The sequence below is a fragment of the Schistocerca americana genome, chromosome 3, assembly GCF_021461395.2.
Source record: "Schistocerca americana isolate TAMUIC-IGC-003095 chromosome 3, iqSchAmer2.1, whole genome shotgun sequence".
Classification (NCBI taxonomy): domain Eukaryota; kingdom Metazoa; phylum Arthropoda; class Insecta; order Orthoptera; family Acrididae; genus Schistocerca; species Schistocerca americana.
Window position 1 is genome coordinate 344951501 of NC_060121.1, and position 16770 is coordinate 344968270.

Sequence of the window (16770 nt, forward strand, 5' to 3'; positions counted from 1 at the left end):
CGGCGGTCGGTCGGTACCGTTGGCTCTTCCGAGGCTTGTTCGGACGGAGAGGATAAGATGAATATCAACAAAAGTAAAACGAGGTTATACTGTAGAATGTAATAGTGTAACACAGAGACTTTTCGAAAGAGAAACCACAACGCCGGCCGGTGTAGCCGTGCGGTTCTAAGCGCGTCAGTTTGGAACCGCGTGACCGCTACGGTCGCAGGTTCGAATCCTGCCTCGGGCATGGATGTGTGTGATGTCCTTAGGTTAGGTTTAAGTAGTTCTAAGTTCTAGGGGACTGATGACCTCAGTAGTTAAGTCCCATAGTGCTCAGAGCCATTTTTTTTTTTAACCACAACGTCTGTCCAGTCCAGTCTCCAGTCCCCGTTACAAAGGCAGAGGGTCCAATAAAATTAAATTCGTACTTTCAGTCACAGATTGGAGTTGTTTGCAAACTTCAGAGTTCATTGGTAACAATTCTGGACATGACTGCCAATTAATTAAGAAGTCATTAAACTAAATCAGCGATTTTATGCAATAAGATTAATTTTCTCCAGACAACAGACACCATCAATCACTTTCGTAAACGGAGGACCATCATTTTGCTACGGTTGAGTGATTTTCATCTTCACCGTCTAATCAAATTGTAAAGTACGCAATATGACAAAAATATGTAACTTACGCGGTTGCTGCGTTCGAATTGAAGTTGGTGCTACGCCGATACATAGGGGCATTAGTTCATCCTGTATTCTGAAATTTTGCGCCACGACAAGTCTCCCAATTTGTGCATTAAAAAGTTGTGCTGCCCCAAAAGTGCGAGGCAGCAGCAACTGTTCCACTTCCAGCCCCTGTTACGTAGGCTACGGGAACCTATTCGTATGTATCTGTGGACACAGTCTGTGGTGAGTTATCTGAGTTCACAAAAGTACGAAGATAACACTCTCCGAGCCATTCTGCTGCAGGGTCTGCTTGTCTTACCACAGCAGATAGTAGTAGTGCCATTTTGATACACAAGCGTTGTCTCCCATTACGTTGGGAGCAGTTTTATGTGAAGGCAGTCTGGTTTACTTAACGTGTCTCACGATAGGACGCTTGCGGCGGCTACGGTGGTTGCAGTCGTGCAATCCAGCCATTCGCACCGCGAGCTTGCGGTGTCGCGATTCCACCGACAGCAATGTAGTAAGCTCGCTCGGAATCATCTTTTGTAACTCATGGCTAACATCTTCACTTTTCTGAATTCATCCCTGAGCCGTGGTAAAATTTGCTGTTTTGAAGAGCGCGCCGCGGCGCGTAGTGTAAAGCAGTCGCCTTCAGTTTCTGACGGTGGCGCCGCTGTGGCAATCGCAGCTTTGGTGTTTCCCTCTGGCCGGAAAGAAAAAAAGTTGCCTGTTCACGTGCATTTAAGGGACGCTATGAGCTCGCTAGGGGCGAGTCTGGTCAGTTGGTCAGCAGGGTTAGTGTGGGGCAGTCAGAGTCTGTCTTTCATCCGGAGTGCTAGTATGTGTTAGGCCGCCAGTCTACTCGAGTTTGTTTAGGCAATGTCATTGGCGGTTGGATCGATCGGTTGGTCGGTCGCGCACTGGGACACGAGATGTCTTGTCCGTCTTGAGCGTCGGCGCGTATAAAGTCGCTACGTGAGTCCAGTGGGCCGCGCCGTATAGCGAGGGGTAGTGGCTTCGCGGCCGACGCAACAGCAACAGGAGTCAACCCACGACATCGGTCTGGCCGGCGCGAGCTGCGACGCCGTGAGACGGGAGATCGGCGCGCCTTCCTGCGTCCGTGGAAGCCGCTGGCAGCGGACGGTTCGGGAGAGCGTTTTGGGCGTGCTGCGCCAGGTCTTCGCCAGACATCAGTTTATTAAAAGTTAAGTGATTCGTGATATGTTGTTTCATTGACTTGTTAAATTCTACTTATGTTCTTGGTCAGTCTCTCGTCCGCGTTGGTTAGGCAGTTAGTGTCTGTCTGTCGGTCTGCCGTTCGTTAATAGCTGCCTCAGTCATGTTTGTCGGATTCGGTGTTAACGAATTTCTTCCTTTAAGTGTAACGGCCGAATCCCTGAAATATGTTTTTATCTTTCCTATCATCTTGAGAGGCGGTATAAGTGTAATGTAGAGCATGTTTGTGTATTTTATGTAAGACGGCATTTCATGGGTTTTTATTTAAATGGTCATTTTAGTGTATAAAGTTGCCACCCCTCCACCGTAAGATTTTTTTTTTTTTTAAATCAAGTTGCACTTTCGGTGGCAAGTAATTTTTTTTAATGTGAGTGTTTTGTACCATTTCCATCCCTCCTACGGGGTGCATAGTTTATGTGTTTGTGTGAGTTGTTAAAAATTTTTAGTTTAAAGTAATCTGGTGTGTTGCAGATTTGCACCAGTGTGTCTTTCAGAGGTTGTTGTGAGCAGTCGTGACTACGGCCGTGTCAAAAGGGAGCGGCAAGGTTCTCAGCCCGAAAGCTCAAACTCTCAACAAAAAAAAAGTTATTTCTGTCTCTGAATAAATCGTAACTTAATATTTAGAGGGTGCTTTCTGATTATAATTTTTAATTCTGTTTTTTAAAAAAGAAAGGATTTTTAGAAATAAAATTTCCATTTGTTGAAAGAAATTTGTTTTCATCAGTTACCCACTGGCAACTACTTACACGCTCACATAGTGTGATTAAATGTGTTAATGTTCTTGATGAATCGCTAGGTAAATTCTTTAAGAGACGAAATGATAATTAAATGGACACACTAGCTGCAAGCAGGCGTTGATATACTTCATTGGGGACATGTTGAAAATGTGTGCCCCGACCGGGACTCGAACCCGGGATCTCCTGCTTACATGGCAGACGCTCTATCCATCTGAGCTACCGCGGGCACAGAGGATAGTGCGTCTGCAGGGACTTATCCCTTGCACGCTCCCCGTGAGATCCACATTCCCAACATGTCCACACCACTGCATTCGTAGTGCGCCTAATAGATGTTTGCCCATCATGCTCATTACTCGTGGCAGATTAATCTACCAAGTCCCGTACGAGTTCGGGCATAGCGTGTGCGTTCGCACAAGAAGGTGAATGGCCGGGAAGCCATATTTTTAACTATATATGACGGTAGTATCTGTTCCCGAAAGAGTCCCGGTCGGGGCACACATTTTCAACCTGTCCCCAATGAAGTATATCAACGCCTGCTTGCAGCTAGGGTGTCCATTTAATTATCATTTCATTTCTAGCAAAGTTGCATGGTCATCCACGGTAACTGTTCTTTCGGGAACAGATACTACCGTCATATATACTTTAAGAGACGATTTTGAAAGTAAATCCACGATTCAATCCCGGTTTAGCAACTCTCGTTCGACAGGCCACCTTGTTACTTAATTTAAATAGTCTCTTGGTGTATTTTCTTCTTCACCGCTTGTCGTGCAGCCAGATGGTAGCTTACGAAGTCCCTCAGAATTGGGAGAGAACTCGGTAAAACTTTGTAACAGGACTGCCTCACATTTGTGCCTTATTTTTCAGTATCCTCTGAGATACTTTCAGTTACTGGCTATTACTGTTCTGTGGCTCTATCACTGTCCTCTTTTTTTTTTTATTAATTATTGGGTTGGTTTATAATTTTGAAGCGTTTTTCTGTGAGTTTAATAAACACAACAGATACACATAACAGAGACTATAGTCATCAATATTACATTCTCCTGCGCAATATACAACAGTCTGCCAACGCTGTGGTAACTTTTCTATTCCGCGACTGTAGAAATCACGTTGTTGCGAGACTCATCGAGCTATGTTTGATGCGCATTTTCATCCAGGGAGGAAGTTCCTTGAAGGCTGTTCGATAGAGAGCGCAAAAGGTGAAAATCTGAGGTCGCAAGATCTGTTGAATAAGGTGGGTGTGGTATGACTTCCCTGAACAACTCCTGTATAGTGTTTTTTGTCTGTATACCAAAATACAGGAGGAGGTTATCGTGGAATAGTATTACTTCACGCAGCCTTCCTGGTCGTTTTTCCCGGTTTGCATCTGCAAGACGTCACAGTTGTTGACAACAAATATCAGCAGTGATGGTTACACTATGGGGAAGCGAATCGCAGAACCTTCACTGTTCCAGCAGATGCATAACATTATCTTTTGCGGGTGCGCGAAGTTCTTCGTACGGGGAGTTGCTGCTGTCTTTGGGCTCAACAACTCCTTTATTTCCGTTATGTCAGCATAAAGACACCACTTCTCGTCACCAGTAACGATACAGGATAGGAATTATCGGTGTAGATGACGAGCAAACACAGATGGCCACCCACTGATTTTTGGTATTTTGACTTAAAGCACGTGGTACCCACACACCCGATTTTTAAACCTTCCCCATCGCATGAAAATGTCGCACTTTGGTGGAATGATCACAGTTCATCGCATTTGCCAGTCCTCGAGTATACCGACTTGGGTCATTATGGATTGATGCGTTTAAAGCCGGCACGGTAGCTCAGCGTGTTCGGTCAGAGGGTTTAGCTACCCTCTGTAGTAAAAAAAACTGAGTGAAGGGATCAACGAACAACCTGAAAGGGTGTCATCGGACGTCCACCACGAACAAATTCTACGAACAATACAGAACAAAATGATATCAATAAAAAAAAGCCTGTCAGCGCGACAGACTGTCAGTCTTCAGGGCCCGAGTTCGATTCCCGGCTGGGTCGGATATTTTCCCTGTTCAGGGACTGGGTGTTGTGTTGTCCTAATAATCATTTCATCCCCATCGACGCGCAAGTCGCCGAAAACTTGCACCCGGCGAACTGTCTCCCGGCGGGAGGCCCTAGTCTAACGACATTTACATTTATCAAACCCCGAAGTTTTTCCTGAACGTGGAGAGTCACTAATGTCAAAACGATCTTCCTTAAAACGAGAAATCAATTGTTTTGGAGTGCTCTGTCCAACGGCATTATCCACACACATGGCGCAAATGTTCCTGGCTGCGACCACTGCTGCCTCTATTAAACTCAAAAAGAAGATTATGCCGGAAATGTTCCGTTTTATATGGACACACGGGAGCGAAATTTAAAACAGTTTCGAAGCTTTTAACTTTAGTATTTATTCACATTCGTTTCTTTTATTCACGTTCGCTTCTTTTCCTTTATTTCTATTTCATTCCTTTTCATTCCTCTCCCCCCCGTGGGCGGGCGGGGGGGGGGGGGCTGTTGGTCTGTCAGCGATACAGTAATTCACAATTCAGCCAAATGATTTAAAAAGATTTATAACGACAATTAGGAAGATAGTAGGGAGCTTTTCCTATTTTTAGTTAACAATCAAAGATGGACATTTAAAAAAAGGAAAATACGTACATTTTTAGAATACATGGCAGGTAGGTGAAATTCTTCTGATAAAAAAGCACTGAAGCATTGCACTTCCATTTAAAATCGGAAGGACCTGCATAGGGTGAGAAGAATTGTCAGAGGAAAGAGTAATTCCATGGGTTGAGGGATAGGGATAGAAAGATGTAGGTCTGCTAGGTAGGAAAGCTACGGAGATGAGAGTTGGGAGTTGAGGTGGATAGTGGGAAGAACAATCGGTGAAGAAGATGGATGGTGAGAAGTCGTGTGCAGGGAAGTGATGGAGTATGAAAGGGACGACGATGGAAGGAGAGGGGGAAGGAGAGAGGATCCAACATGTGGAGTGGGATAGGTGGGGGAAGAGTTTAAGTTGATAGCAGGAATAAAAATCACGCCAGATCTAGTTGTCTGGGAGAGGGAGTTGGTTAAAGTTGCGTTGGGATAGGATATGGAGAATGTGTAGGTGTAGGAACGGAGGATGTGTTTGTGATGGCGCGTCAGCATACCAGGGTTGATGATCAGAGGGGAGACGATGGAGTTAATAGAATCTAGTCTGCAGATAGTATAGGACTGATGATGATTGGTTTGTGGGGCGCTCAACTGCGCAGTCATCAGTACCTGTACAAAGTCCCTATTTTTACAGCAATTTTCACATAGACGAAGCTAACCACTGTTACAAATGATGATGATGATCATGATACGAAATGATGAAGACAACACAAATACCCATTCCCCGGGCAGAGAAAATCCCCAACCCGGCCGGGAATCCAACCCGGGACACCGTGATCTAGAGGCAGCAACGCTAGCCACTAGACCGCGAGCCAAGGAGATGCGGAGGTGTTCGATGTGGATGAGAAGCGGTAGTAATTTGATGAGATGGTAGAGGATCCATGTGAGGAAAGGTAAATGGATGCAGAAAGCGAGGCGAAGTGCATGGTTTTCAAGGATTTGGAGGGATTGCGAAAACTTTCGTGGGGCGGAGATCCATGCATAGCAGAGGATGGATCGGATCAGGATTTTGTAGGTGTGGGGAACTGTGGAGGGGTGAATCCCCAAGTTCGGACAGTAAGTAGTTTTAGCAGTTCCACCGTCATGTGTACAAAATAACTACCATCTCGAAAAGTTTCACACTTGCTATGGGGACGGATGCTATAGACACGGGTACTATGGAGATGGTCGGTATGAACATTATTGATATTGACGTTGTTGCTAAGGGCATAGTAGCTGTGGATAAATGATTCTTTGTTTGCTTGTAAGTACGTGTTTGCAGTCCTGGAACACACTCAAGTCCGCGTGCGACAATACCTTATCACGCCGCTAGTGGAATCAGCCCAATGATAATGTGGAGTGTCATACGGTAACTCATTTTCTGCATATCGAGGGGAACAATCCTGGTTGGTGGGAGTGTGCGGCAGCTATCCACCACAATATGACACAGTGGTTAGATGGCGCAGATGCTTTGAGAGTGATTAAACTAACCTGAATCACGAAGAACGAAGTGGTAGATCCTGTCTTTGTGAAGAATAAGAATCCCAAGAAGAGAGGCTTGTGATCGAATAATGACCGATCACAATCGAGGCGGTAGTGAAGAAAGTGAAAGTATTGGATGAATTTTCAATACCCTGCGCGGAACATTACAGAAGTCTGCGAATACTAACACCCACTCGAAAAGCCCGTCTAACCAAGGCAAGAGCGGAAGTATTTCTGCTGTGTCAGGTCAGTCCACATGACCCCTTTAGCCACCTGATTATCATGGACATTGGAGCAAACAGTGAAACCATGTGGATTCACCACCACTGAAAGCGGCGCAAGTCAATGCTGAGTGGTTTGGGGACTGCCGCGGTGTGGTGCTAACAGATTTATCTCGCAGGGTTCATAGCACCGAAATCTCCTGACGATATTACTTGAGTTTGACAACATCAAGCCTCCCAGGAAGTTGGCGACGGGACTTTTTTTTCCATGGAAACACCCCAACTCCCTCTGCACAGGAAATCCAGTGGCTGCTTTCCCTTTCACGAATGAAGAAAGCATTGACGGGCAGGCAGTACGAGAATGACGAAGAAGTGATTTTGCACGGGGAACAAACATTTCCTGGGTGCTCAGAATGCCGACTTATACTACCAACATTCCGGTAAGTCATCCACAAGTGCAAAAACTGTCGCATTGATGGCTGGATATCTAGAGGAGCTAACAGCTTTACCAAGTCTCATGGTCGCAGCTTTAATTTTTTAATGTGGCGATCACAACTTTTGCCTAAATACGGAAGTAGTTTCACTTCTTACAGTGCGTCTTGTTTCCATCCAGATGCAACAACACGGCTCGCAACTCATTCCCAAACAACAGGCAGTCGCGTGGCGTTTTATCTGCCTGCTCCTCCATCTCCCTCGCCTGCGTCCCCCCAGAGCAGCAATAAGAGTAAATCCTAGCTGGCTATCCCGGCCTAGCTATCGGGACGCGGTCTCCTCCGCTAATGCAGCCACTTTGCCGGCGCAAGCACTTATCTCGACTCTCAGACCGCCCGCGTTCAGTTTTTCGACCGGCCGCGGCTGTACAGATGAATTACCCGCGGTCTTATTACACGTCTACTACTGTTTGGTGCCTAATGCAGCAATCACCGGTGGCCTTGTGGGTCACTCCGGAGACGGCGCTTCGAGGGCGGCCATCCTGGTCCGTCGGGAGCTTCTGGTCAAGACGTGAGCGCGCAGCTCTGCTCGCGCCGACGCGGCTACGGGAACGCCCAACTTCTCTGATGAGTTTCGGAAAATGAGTCTGACAAGGATGTGATTAACGGACTCTAGAAAAGGAAAAGGTTGATTAGGCCGTAACATACTGTCGACGATGAGATCATTACAGACGTAGCTGAATCACGGCTTATAGCGGTTAGGGAAGGAAATCGTCCATTGTAATATTTTTAAAGGCATGAAATTTCTTTTTGTTCGTTATCAGCCCCTTCATTTCTCGTCAAGACGTGGTTTCAGTTACTACATTTTGTTATTCTCTTGATGTGGCACTCGGTTTTCTTCTTGAAGTTGTTTCACTTGAAATAACAGTTGTATATGTTTCCAACACTTCTTGGCCAACTATATAACAATATTTATACTTTTTGTCACTTTACAAAAAGTGTAAAGTTCTACCAAAGATTTTTTCAGTTTCATAAAATTTGTGTCTTATAGTAGGTTAGGAGTATAAGTGCAGATATTGTGATCAGTGGCACCTTAATATATACCCAGTTCAATGTGTTAGTTGTTTTTTTTCCCTCTAACAGTCTTTCCGCAAACACGTCACATAATTTACTACCGGAAGTTATCTGCACGGTTGTAACCTCATCATTAAGTGGACTACGCCTGTCAGTACTGACTACCGTTTTGCGTTCACACACCCTGCTGCCCATGGAAAATAAACATTAAAGGCTTGCTCCTGCGACATGTACCTGGATGTACTGAACTAAATTAAAAATGTACTACTCCTAATTTTTAATTAAGGTGATGGATTGTTGTTTAGTACGCTGTCCTGAATCACCAATAAAAATATCTGCAATTATACCCCTAAGGTCCTGTTATGTCATTACCATATTTAAGACCACCTTTGTACCAAAATAATTAGCATAGCTGCCTTCGATGACTTTATACCAGGCTTCGACTCCCGCTAACTTCTGATATTTATTTTCTGAGACAGGTAGGTCTGGTATGGGGTTCACCGAGCCCTCAGGATTCCAAATGAGGAGCTGCTTGAATTAAGAAACAACGGCATCATCAGGACTCATCTACTGGCAATAATTGTTGAAAGGATTAGCGACATGCTGATCACATGTCCCACGATCATAGAGCTGTCCAACCTGACTGGTGATGATGCGATTGTGACGTGGAAACGCTAAACCAAGACCTGGTAGACCTCATATACTGACGGAGAGGGACGTTCGAGTGTTGCGGAGGGCGGTCGTAACGAACCACATAAAATCAGCGGAATTACTCCTGAGTTCCAAAGTGCTATCAGCACTCCAGCTAGCACAATGACTGTGCGGAGGTGGTTAACAGGCTCGTCAAAAGCCACACATTTCTGCAGTCGGTATTAAGCGACGCCTGAGGTGAACAATAGATAACTGGTAACGAATGATTTGCAGTGATGATCCACTCTGTTACCTGTGAGAAACCGACAGAAGGGTTTAGGTCTGGAGAACGCCTGGAGAACGTCACTTCCCATCATGTGTAGGGCTAACTGTGAAGTGAGGTATGGGCTGTCTTTCGCTGGTAGGATGTCCCCTTACTGCACTTGAGAAAACGCATTGTGTACTGTATACAGTTGAGGAACTGTTAGGAGACGGTAGCTGTTTTTATCAACATGACAAAGCACACCCTCATAAATCAGCAGTTGTGAGGCTATAGTTTGTTGACAATAACATTCCTGAAATGGACTGGCCTGCCTAGAATCCCTTCCTGAACCCAATGGAACACCTTTGGGATGAGTTATACGTCGACTTCACTGATTATCCCAGCATCTAACATGACTGCTTTCCCTGGTTTCGGCTCTTGAGGGAAGAATGGTCTTTCATTCCTCAACAGACTTTCAAATACCTCATTGGAAGTGTCTGCAGCAGAGCTGAAGCCGTCGTAAAGCCGAATGGTAAAAAATTCCCATATTAGTGCCCACAAGTAGGTGTCCAGATACTTTGGAAGAAATAGAGTATTTCTATTTTGTTGTAGCGGACATTATTGACGGAAATGGTCAAGTTGTGTACGAACCTTTTAGTGATGTACAGTTTTCCAGTCCAGTTGTTTGATATCGGAATATTTCCTGAGAGTATTTGAATATATACGGGACTTTAATTACTAATTTGGAACAGTGTTAAACGTAGCCGTGTCTCGTGCATCAAAGAGAGGCTGCTGACTCATAATTTGACCCTTATTTAGACTGAGTTAATATTACAGTGCAGAGGATAAACCCACCCTCGCGAATAACGTTTCCTAGGAAATCTGCAGAACAATGCGTGTGTAATTTGTCTGTCTGTTCGCACAAAGAGGAAGGTCCTGAGCAACCATGAGTTGGCTTTTGAGCGACGCCCCGATAGCACCGAAGAAGAGATGAAAGGAACGTTGCGAATGCTATGATAAAATAACAATACATAATATTACATTGTCTTTTCTTCTACAGTACGTATTTCACAAGATCCTCTAAACTGATTTACATTCTCTGGTGTTCTCCTGCAACAATGTAATGGAATGACTTGACTCTCAACAATCCAGTACTCTGCTTTTCCCTCTAACCACGACGGAATTTAGCCTCCCTGTTCTAACGAACGCATTCTAAGCGTTACGTTAGAAGTCACCCAAAGAAAATGATGTAAAATTACATACCTTGTTATGTCAGCGTCATCAAAATACAGAAAATTTAACAAATTTTTTAAAATAAATATCACTTAAAGTTACGAAAGACTGAAGAAGTTGTTATTTTAACTACTTTGTACAACGTTAAGTACGAGTATATTGCTACAAAGTGATTCTTACTTCCATAGATGTTTGTGCGAGACCGATGTAAACGATTTCGATATGTGCTTTTGACTGTGTACGTGTTAAACAAGTACATACGAAAGTCTGGTACATAACACGTGTATAGATGTTGTGAAGCTACACTACATCTCTCTCAGCAACTACGCCGAGCATCATAGCGGGAAAGGCATGGCGCACGGCGTGATGCGGTTGGGACGCTGATTAGTTTAGCAGGCCCGCGGAATGACATTCACAGAAGGTACGGAAGCCTCCATTTTCACTCGCTACCAGTAGCGACATATCGAGTACCTTCATGCTAAAATTTATCTTTCGTTTCGGGGTCTAAATCGTACATGTACTTTTATTTAGTTCCTATTAATATTCAATAATTTCCAGAGCCATGCAGCAGCGGAACCAAAGTGTAGTAACTATACAAAACTACACATCAGAATGCTGTATTCTGATGTGTTCTTCCGTGTGGATACGACGGGTTATTTAAGCCAGCTACATGGTCTGAAGATGAATAAATATTGATTGAAAGTAGTCATCGTAACAATAAATCTTCATCTGAGACGATGAAATAAAGGAAAGGTTTTAAATTTCAAGTCAGGTGCGGAATCTTTCATGGCGAATATGTCAGCAGTAGCGTCTTGGTGCTGTTGAGGAGCCGGCCGCGGCGGCCGAGTGGTTTTAGGCGCTTCAGCCCGGAACCGCGAGACTACTACGGTCGCAGGTTTGAATCCTGCCTCGGGCATGGATGTGTGTGATGTCCTTAGGTTAGTTATGTTTAAGCAGTTCTAAGTCTAGGGGACTGATGACCTCAGATGTTAAGTCCCATAGTGCTCAGAGCCATTTTTTGCTGTTGAGGACTGCATGGTCTCGTACACTTGGGCAACACAACAGACGCTTCCAGATGAGAAACTGGCATTGAAATAGAATGTTGTGTGCATAACAGTTTCAGCGGATACTGCATTACCCTCAGCCCTCAGTCGTCGTCACCATCATCATCATCATCATCATCATCATCATCATCATCATTAGCCCTTTGACAACTACTGCTTTATGAAAGCCTCCATCAGAGTTTCCAGTGCAGCTGTATACATACACGATATTAGTGTATGACTTCGAATATCATCTACTCATCTTTTTTAAGGTGTAAGAGTCTTTCTTTTCGTCTGACTACATACCTTCGCAAATCTCCATTTCATTTTCAATACAGATATAACTAGTCTCACGCTCCAGTCTGTCCCCTGAACTATCTTTATTTTTTTTCCACCCCAACTAATTTCCAACCTGCATTTCTCCGTTGTTCACTGAACATCCCTCAGATTTCGAATGGTTTTATCATTTTAAAAGTCCACATCTCACTTCCATGCGTCACAACTGACAATGTACATTGGCTAAAAACGGTTCTTTTCAAATAAATCTGCAGGTCAGGTTCGGACACCTTCCTTAATTTATCAAAAGCACTGCAGCACATTTCTCTTCTTCCGCGTATTTCTTTTGTTGACCATATAGCAACTGTCTTTATGGCCCTAAATACAACTGGTAGTCTCTTGATTAAGAAGCACTGTTTTCTTTGAGATGTTTTGTTTACATATCGTTTTAGTCATATTGTAGCTGATTTTCATGCCTTCCTTCAAATCTGACCTGTTAAGCTCCTCGGTTAGTGGATCTGCATTAGAGGCAAGCAGTGCAGTGTCATCAGCAAAAAGTTTTTCAGATATGTTCTGTTAATACAAAGTCATTCCTCGTTTATCCAGTTTAAGTTCCGAAAACTTGCTCTAAGACTAACGGCAATAGTTCTCGGCGTGTTGAATCACCTTCCTAATTCCTCTCTCTCTCTCTCTCTCTCTCTCTGCAACGTAGGTTGCATCAGTGCTGTCAGTTCAGTTCAGTTTTTGTTAAAACTGAGTAAAAGTTTACTGACTTCAGTAGACAATGATATATTTTCTGTACCAGAAACAGCTAACCAGCATTGTAAAAGGTAATCATAAAAGTATGAAGTACGTACTAGACTCTGATGGTGCGGGTCATGGAACCAAGAAGACAGTCGCACGTTATGGCATATGAGTTTGGGTATTGTATTGCTGAACAGATTTTGAAGTGAAGAACAGCATGATAAGTGGCTGCAAGGCCTCCTCAGCTCAATAGCATCCTGTTACTGTACTTACGAGGACGTGTTGAAAAGTAATGCTTCCGATTTTTTATGCGAAAATTCTTAAGCATTTTAAATAAACGTTATTAACATTATACGTATTTATACTTCATGCCTTCACATTTGCAGTCCTCTGCCGCTAGAGGGCACCGAATTGTAGCGTATAATGTGGCGATGAGTGACTTAACTATGTCGATGTGTCATAAACAGTGTGCTGTAATAGAATATTTAATTCCAAGAGTTCTTCGACGCATGGAGCACTCTCTCCTTCAGCACGACAATGCCAGACCACACACGAGCGCAGCGACCTCTGCCACAATCCCACGCCTTGGGTTCGCTGTCACCAGTCATCCCCCACACAGCCCGCACTTGGCTCCGTCCGATATTTATCTGTTTCCAGAACTTCAAGAATACCTCCGACGACTTCACTTTGAGACTGATGAAGCGGTGCAAGCGGAGGTGAGGTTGTGGCTCCGTCAACTAAGTCAAACATTCTACATTGACGGCGCCAACAAACTGGTCTCGTGAGGAAAGTATTCAAATGGCTCTGATCATATGGGACTTAACATCTGAGGTCATCAGTCCCCTAGAACTTAGATCTGCTTATACCTAAGGACATCACACACATCCATGCCCGAGGCAGGATTCGAACCTGCGACCGTAGCAGTCGCGCGGTTCCGGACTAAAGCGCCTACAACCGCACGGGCCCCGCGGCCGGCGAAAAGTGTTCGTTGCCGGGGTGACTATGTTGAGAAATAAATATGTAGCCACGAAGAATAACGTATGTTTCATTTAAAAAGCTGTTAAGAGTTTTCAAATAAAAAATTCGGAAGCATTAATTTTCATCACGCCCTCGTACAATGAATGCCAGGCGGGATGTGATACCGTAATCAGTTTCAGATCACGCAACTCTTCGAACAGTCCATTTATTTCTTGCAAACTGATAGCAGCCAGGTGGCATCGCCGAAGAAATTACATTTTTGCATAATTAAACAGCGTAAGTGCACTGTTTCTCGTAATACTTACCTTTTTAGTCAAACGTCCCGTTGAGTCTAAGATTGCGCCTTTTCTCTTCAGTCTTAATCAGCTATCGCTGACATGTGTATTACATTTAACTTCCGAGTACACAGGGTTATTCAGCTACCCCTTCCTATGGGTCCTATGCAACCCGCAATGACTTCAAATACCACGAGCAAGATTTCTCATAACCTCTTCCTCGCTGTGCGCGAACTATTGGCTCTGAGCACTATGGGACTTAACATCTGAGGTCATCAGTCCCCGAGAACTTAGAACTACTTAAACCTAACTAACCTAAGGACATCACACACATCCATGCCCAAGGCAGGATACGAACCTGCGACCGTAGAGGTCGCGAGGTTCCAGACTGTAGCGCAAACATTACCTTTTTGTAGGAAATTTGCTGCAGTTAAATTTTGTACTAGGATACGTTTCGCTGGAGGCCGTAGTGCTCGAATCATTCAAGAAAAACGTACAAAAGTAACCTATAAACTCTTTTTTCTTGAATAAATCGAAAACCGTGGTCTCCAGCGAAAACGCATCCCAGTCCACTTCTTCGGTAGGAATAATAGTTTGCATGTGGTGAGTGAGACAATACGAGAATCTGATGTGTGGTTTTCGATGACGTTGTGCGTTGCATAAAATCCGTGGGTAAGGGCTGCTCAATCACCTTGTACACCACCGGAACCTGGTTGCAGTTTTCGTGTCATTGAGATCTGTAAGACATGGCTGGTCCATGTCTAGCTGCAATGCTTCCTTTATTGGCATAGTCAGGTGATGCTTAGTTGGCAACTAGTAGGTCCCCACTTCTCAGCGCGTGATTTTCCAGGAGTCAATGGACCGTCTTGTTTGTTAGAGGGTTTTCCATTGTGTCAGGAAATGGTTTCAATGTAGTGCGATAGTAATTGTAGTATGAGAGGTGCCGTCAAGAGACAGAACCAAAAGTTCATTGCTGAAGCAAAAGGTGTACTGTTGTAGCGATGAAAGAAGTGATTGTTGAAACATGGCGATTACGCTGGAAAGTAATCAAGACCAGAGCCAGGGATCTGTGTGGCTGCAAGTGGAGTGAAGTCCGTCTATGAGAATTATTGATTATCTCCTTTGGCATCACTTACGCAGTGCTCCTTCTGTAGACATAATTTGGAGAAAAATAGAACAATAACAGCATCTCTACTTCAAAAATAGAGAAAAGTCAGTTGCTGATCGATCAATACCAATACGAAGCGTTACTATTCGGAAAATCAGAATTGTTTGTTGTAATGAATTTCTGAATAAAATAATCCCTGATCCTTAAGTCACACCATTCGTGGTTAATTAGAGTGTTTCACCCACTACAGAAAGCGTTGTGTACCGTGTAGCCACGGAATGACTGCGCCGGCCATGTACTCCGCTACTGCTATCTGCGTGTTTGATCACGAGTGTCCAGCCCTCACATATACCACCATAAAATTGCTACCAGACGGGAACAGAAGACACTGCTGTCCCAGGAATCAAATATACACCGTTCAGATCTGGCTGTTAAAAAGCTGTTCACGACCATAAAATAACATACGAGACAACTTCCGATCAAATCTTGATATGGATACGGAAGAGAAGGGGTATGACATCCGCTAATTAAAGATGCACGTGTTTCTAAATAGGCTGGAGTGACTCTTATGTATATGAGCAAGGCGCGAAATTAAGACCCATGGAAGCGATTTAAGACATGTCCGGCGTGAGTGAAGTATTGTTAATTCCATTCCCTTCAAAGAAATAAAATGAATTTAAAAACCGGCCAAATGTTTCGTGAAATAATGTGTAAAAGTAAGAACAGCATTTGACGCGGCTTTAAATGCTCTAAATCATGTGCAAAAAAAAAGGCTCTGAGCACTATGGGACTTAACTTCTTAGGTCATCAGTCCCCTAGAACTTAGAACTACTTAAACCTAACTAACCTAAGGACATCATACACATCCATGCGCGAGGCAGGATTCGAACCTGCGACCGTAGCGGTCTCGCGGTTCCAGACTGTAGCGCCTAGAACCGCTCGGCCACCCCGGCCCGCCAAATCATGTGCAAAAAATGAGATTACGCAGTCTGTGTAATTTACCAGACAAATATCATCTAACTGACCTGGAGTTAAACATTATACTTTAAATTCTGTCGGCACCTCACCTCCTATACATGAGTTCAAGGTGTGTTAAATGTTTCTCTGCTTTATTGCTTACTTTTAGACAAATCACTTATCAAAAATGGATCTGAGCACTATGGGACTTAACATCTGTGGTCATCAGTCCCCTAGAACGTAGAACTACTCAAACCTAACTAACCTAAGGAATCACCTGGCTTTGACGCATCGTACTTTGTCTGCAACAGAAATTTGAGCAACAGTTGGCACCATAGTGACACAACGAACTGTTACAAATCGGTTATTTCAAGAACAGCTCCCAGCCACACACCCTGTAAAGTGCATTCCATTGGCGCCAACCACCGCCATTTACGACTTTAGTGGTGCCAAGAGAGAATTCATTGGAGGGCAGGGTAAACAGAGGCGGACCTACCAGCTGACAGACAGGGGCCGCCTAGCACTGCTGAGAGTGGTTGTAATAAATCTCATGAAATAAGCAGAAGAACCACTAGCAGCAGTCCAGCTCGCACAATCACCGTGCGGAGAGAGTTAACGGCACTAGCAGTTTCACAAACGTCATACTTTCATGTAGTCAACGATAAGCGACGCTTCATGTGTAAAGTGGATGTATGAAAACGAATGACTTGGAGAAATGAATCATGTTGTAGTCTGTGGCAATCCAATAGAAGGTTTTTGGGTTTGGTGAATGCCCAGAAGACCTTACCTACTC

At 44.2% G+C, this 16770-nt stretch overlaps 1 protein-coding gene and 1 non-coding gene across 3 annotated transcripts in view; both read right to left on the reverse strand.

Moving 5' to 3' along the window:
* LOC124605801 (integrin alpha-PS2-like) overlaps window positions 1-16770 on the reverse strand; it is a 793741-nt gene that overhangs the window by 448628 nt on the left and 328343 nt on the right. The gene's annotated exons all lie outside the window — the stretch shown is intronic.
* Window positions 2770-2844, reverse strand: Trnat-ugu. Its single transcript has one exon. It is a non-coding gene; the product is annotated as a tRNA-Thr (tRNA).